The sequence below is a fragment of the Gymnogyps californianus genome, chromosome 11 (genome assembly GCF_018139145.2).
Source record: "Gymnogyps californianus isolate 813 chromosome 11, ASM1813914v2, whole genome shotgun sequence".
In the NCBI taxonomy this organism is placed as follows: Eukaryota; Metazoa; Chordata; class Aves; order Accipitriformes; family Cathartidae; genus Gymnogyps; species Gymnogyps californianus.
In genome coordinates, this window is record NC_059481.1 from 192234 (window position 1) to 198233 (window position 6000).

Genomic DNA, 6000 nt, shown 5'->3' on the forward strand with positions numbered 1-6000 from the left:
CAAAGACAAAATTAAGACAACACCTTCGCCTACTCCTCTCTTTTTCCCTGGCTCAACTTCACTCCTTCATTCCCAACTCATCTACCTCTCCCCAGCCTCTAAATGGTGCAGGGGGGAGGGGGAATGGGGCAGGAGTTACAGTACAGACTGGGGAGTTGGGGTGAGTCTGTAACAGTTCCTCTCAGCTGCTCCTTCCTCCTCACACTTTTCCTGTGCTCCAGTGTGGGTCCTCTCTGTGGTCCACAATTCCTATCAGGAGAAACCTACTCCAACATGGGCTCTCCATGGGCCACAGCTTCTTCAGGAAACATCCACCTGCTCTGGCATGGAGTCCTCATGGGCTACAGGGGAATCCCTTCTCCAGCATCTGGAACACCTCCTCCTCCTCCTTAGTCTCTGACCTTGGTGATTGCAAGGCTGTTTCACACACTTTTTTCCTCACTCCTCACTGCCTGTGCGGTGTTTTGCACTTTCTTAAATATGTTTTCACAGAGGTGCCACCAGCTTGGCTGGTGGGTTCATCTGTATCCTGTGGCGGGTCCATCACAGTGCCGGCTGGAACTGAGTGTGTCAGGCACAGGGCAGCCCCTGGCCTCTCCTTACAGTGGCCACCCTGCAGCCCCCCTGCTACCAAAACCTTGCCACAGAAACCCAGTACAGCCTTTTTACTTTGTATTTTATTATGAAGGGCACAGTTTCACAAGGTTGAGGATTTCACCAACCTTCTGAGTTGCTGAGAAGGCCTCAATCCTCCAGGGGCTTCTTTTCCAGGAGTGGGAAATTAAATCCTGGGAAGCTGAAATAATTGATCTGACTTCGCAAATCAGCAACATGAGGGCAAAGCCCAGATGGGTGGCAATTCAGTCTGGCTGGATATGCTAACTGTTTCCTGACTTTCCACGATGAACAGGTATCCCTTGCTACAAATGCAGTTTTAGGTGCTGTACACCAACTGAGGACTGCTGCCCTTAGTTGGTGACCTCTGTGGGAGAAGGTCCCAGACTGACCTGTGCTAGTCACAGTGGGTGCCAGCCAGCTCAGCAACGAAAAACACTGACCCACCATGTGACAAAATTTGAACCAATTGGAGGAACATACGGTACCTCAGCTCAAACTTACTAAAGAAAGGGTGGTAGCCACTGGGAAAGGGGCACACAAGGAGATGCAAAAGGAGACATATGAGGAAGCACAAAGTGAGATACAGCACAAGGTACAAAGGGAGATTCAGGAGGAGACCTGTGAGGATGAATGTGAGGACAAATGCGAAGACATACAGAAGAATACAAAGTTGCAGATGCAACTTGAGAAGACTGCAGCCTGTGGAGGAACCCATACTGGAGCAGGTGCAACTCCAAAGGGATTGTTACCCATGGAAGAATCACTGCCAGAACAGCTGAAAATAATAAGAAACAAGGAGCAACAAGAAAGGAAACCGGTACACACCTAACCTAACTAATCAACACCTATTGCCTTGCTGAGCAACTGGCGTGGCAGTGTGAGAAACAGAAAAAGGCCTTCATGCTGTCTAAGCACTGTTCAGCAATAGCTGAAAATGAGTGTGTTGTCAACACTGATTTGGTCACAGATACAAAACATAGCACCATATGAGCTACTATGAAGAAAATTAACTCTCTCTCAGCCAAACCCAGTATAATCTCCACCCCTTATTCCATACCATTTACATCATGCTCAGGTCCCATACTGATGTATCCAATACATCATCATTAACCAAACCCCCTTCCCATCCTTTGATTTGTACAGATGTCATTCCCTTAGTCTATGGGCCATGCTGTAAAATGTCCGTAAAATGTCCATAAAATATCCATTGAGTTCATTTAGTCCATGACTTTCGGCCCCGTCGGTTCCAGTGGTCATTCATGACAGGAGAGGTGGTGTGTTGTGTGGAGTTATTGGGCACCAAACCCAGCTCACATCAGGTCACTGCTGCACTTGCACTGCTTCTTGTGAGGCTCATTCTCCATTGGTTCGGGTGGTTCCTTCTGTAGGGTTTCCTGCATCATACAGCTTAAATCATGGGTTGCAACAATGTAAAGGTACATCCATTACAATCCCCACCCCTGGTTTCATTGGACCAGGTTATAGGGTTTAACATTGCAATAAACTTCTTCCCTTTGCCCCTGCTCCAGCATGGACTTATCTACAGACAACAATCCCTTAGGGGTGTTCTTGCTGCAGCATGGACTTATTCATGGACCAGTCTGTTCAAGGGTCCACCTGCTGCAGAGTAGACTTTTATCCACAGCCACAGTCAATTCAGGATGTACCTGCTTCAGCGTTGCATCAAGAGCTGCATTAAGATCAGTGCTGAGAAGAAACAAAGCGTTATGGTCATAGATGACTCCCTCCTGAGGGGAATGGAGGCACCCTTTTGCAGACCAGACCCTCTTTTCAGGGAAGTTTCCTGCCTCCCTGGGGCCTGAATCAGGGACATGACCAGACAACTGACAAGCTTAGTACAGCCTTTGGATTATTACCCACTCCTGCTCTTTCACATGGGTACTAATGATGTCACAAGAAGTCCGGGTCAATCAAAAAAGATTTCAGAGCCCTGGGAAGAATGCTAAAGGATTCAGGAGCACAGGTAGTGTTTTCCTCAATCCTCCCAGTAATGGGGAGAGACATTGAAAGAAACAGGCATGCCCAAGACATCAATAGCTGGCTCCAAGACTGATGCCTCCACCGGAACTTTAGTTCTTATAATGACGGAAGAGCCTTCGAGACACAAGGTATGTTAAGGCCTGATGGGATCCACTTATCCCAATGGCAGAAACACTTCTTTGCTCGTAAGCTGGCAGGACTGATTGAGAGTGCTTTAAAATAGAATCGATGGGGGAAGGGGATACCATCAGAAGAGCTGAAGGTAAGCCAAGGGTTGGCATGGCACCGCCTGAGGGTGGCACAGCTCCATGGACACTAAGGGTTTAGGAGCACATCTGAAATGCTTGTACACCAATGCACGCGGTATAAGAAACAAACAGGATGAACAGGAAGCGTTGGTCTGTTCCCAGAGCTATGATGTCATTGGTATTAGTGAGAGTTGGTGGAATGAGTCTCATGACTGGAGTGCTGGGATGGAGGGCTATAGGCTGTTCAGGAGGGATAGGCAGGGCAGGTGAGGTGGAGGAGTTGCACTGTATGTAAAGGAGAGGTTTGACTGTACAGCCCTTACAGTTAGCAATGATGTGGTTGAGAGCCTCTGGGTGAGGATTAGGGGGGAGGAAAACAAAGGAGATGTTGTAGTGGGTGTCTACTATTAATTGCCCAGCCAGGTTGTTAGCACTGATGATTTATTCTATAGGCAATTAGGAGAAATCTCTGGATCAGCAGCTTTTGTCCTTATGGGAGATTTCAACTTCCCGGACATCAGCTGGGAATACCATACTGCTGTGACAAGCAAGTCTGGGAAATTCTTGAAGTTTGTTGAAGATAACTTCTTGTCACAAGTATTCAGTGAGCCAGCTAGGAAAGATACCCTCCTAGACTTGTTTGTGAGTAGAGAAGGACTCATGGGAAATGTGATGGTAGGTGGCTGTCTTGACCACAGTGATCATGAAATGGTTGAGTTTAAAATTGTCCATGTAATGAGAAAAAAGGACAGCAGAGTTACTACCCTGGATTTCAAGAGAGCAAACTTTAAGCTACTCAGGGAGCTACTTAGCAGTGTCCCCTGGGAATCTGCTTTTGAGGGCTTAGGCTTAGGGCTCTCCAGGACCGTATTCCATGGGATTCTTTCAAGCAGATCTATAAAGAGGCTGAAGTTTGCTCTACTGAAGCCTAGGGTTATGATCCTGCTTTTTGTGCCCTACTCCCTGCTCTTATGATCCTAAATGTCACCATCCCATGGTCACTGCAGCCAAGGCTTCATGTCCCCAGCCATTTCTTTCTTTTTTATAATAATTGAGTCCAGCACAGCATCTCTCCTCTATGACTCTTCAGCCACCTGTGCTAGAAAGTTGCAATCAATGCACTCAAGATATCTTCCACATTGCTTATGCCTTGCTGTGCTGTCCCTTCAGCAGATACCAAGGTGGTTCAGGTCCCCAGGAAGACTAGGACCTGTAAATATGATCCTTTTTGCAGTTATCTCAAAGGGGGCCTCATCTACTTCTTCCTGTAGGAAGGAAAAGCACACGCAGTGGAACCAGGGTTGTGTATCCTGGGAAGAGAATAGGGATACTGCCCAGATGTAAAGGGATGGGATCAGGAAAGCTAAGGCACAGTTGGATTTGAATTTGGCAAGAGATGTGAAGAATAATAAGAAGGGCTTCTACGGGTATGTTGGACAGAAAAGGAAGATTAAAGAAAATGTATCCTCCCAATAAATAAGACAGGAGAACCAGTGACAACAGATATAGAGAAGGCTGAGGTATTCAACAAATTTTTTTTTGCCTCAGTTTTCACTGGCAATCACTCTTTCCACATCTCTCAAGCCCCTGAACCTCCAGGTGGGGACTTGGGGAATGAAGTCCTTCCCATCATAAGAGATCAGGTTCGAGACCATCTGAGGAACCTGAACACACACAAGTCCATGAGACCCAACAAGATGCATCCCAGAGTCCTGAGGGAACTGGCAGATGCAGTTGCTAAGCCACTCTCCATCATTTTTGAAAAGCCATAGCAGTCAGGCAAAGCTCCCAGTGACTGGAGAAAAGGGAATATTGCACCCATTTTTAAAATGGTAATAAGGAGGACCCTGGGAAGTACTGACGAGTCAGCCTCACCTCAGTAAGCTCATGAAACATATCCTCCTGGAAGTTATGTTGAAGCATATGGAAGACAGGGAGGTGATTAGAGACAGCCAATATGCTGCACCAAGGGCAAATCGTGCTTGACTAATCTAGTGGCCTTCTACAATGGAGTGACTGCATCAGTGGAAAAGGGAAGAGTTACTGATGTCATCTACATGGACTTCTGTAAGGCCTTTGATACAGTTCCTGACAACATCCTTACCTCTAAATTGGAGAGATAACAGTTTGATGGGTGGACTTTTAGGTGGATAAGACTTCCAATCAATGGCTCAATGTCCAAGTGGAAACCAGTAATGAGTGGTGTCTCTCAGGGGTCCTTACTGGGACCAATACTACTTAGTATCTTCATCAACAGCATAGATATTGTGATTGAGTGCACCCTCAGCAAGCTTGCAGATGACACCAAGCTGAGTGATGCTGTTGATACACTTGAGGGAAGGGATGCCATGCAGAGAGACCTTGACAGGCTTGAGAAGCAGGCCTGTGTGAACCTCATGAAGTTCAACAAGGCCAGGTGCAAGGTCCTGCACCTGGGTTGGGGCAATCCCCATTATCAGTACAGACTGGGAGATGAATTGATTAGGAGTAGACCTGCAGAGAAGGACTTGGGGGCACTGGTGGACAAAAATAGGACATGAGCTGGCAATGTATGCTTGCAGCCCAGAAAGGCAATCGTATGCTGGGCTGCATCAAAAGAAGCGTGGTCAGCAGGTCAAGGGAAGTGATTCTCCCACTCTACTCTGCTCTGGTGAGACCCCACCTGGAATACTGCATCCAGCTCTGGGGTCTCCAGCATAAGAAAGACATGGAACTGTTAGAGCAGGTTCAGAGGAGGGCCACGAAAATGATCAGCAGGCTGGAACACCTCTCCTGTGAAGAAGGGCTGAGAGAGTAGTGGTTGTTCAGCCTTGAGAAGAAGCATGCTCTGGAGAGACCTTATGGCAGACTCTCAATATATAAAATGGGCTTTAAGAAAGATGGAGAGAGATTTCTTACGAAGGCCTGCAATGACAGGACAAGAGGCAACGGTTTTAAACTGAAAGAGGGAAAGTTTAGATTAGACATAAGGAAGAAATGTTTTACGATGAGGGTGGTGAGACACTGGAACAGGTTTCCCGGAAAAGTTGTGGATGCCCACCACTGGAAGTCTTCAAGGTCAGGTTGGATGGAGCTTTGAGCAACTTGATCTAGTGAAAGATGTCCCTGCCTATGGTGGGGGGTGGACTAGATG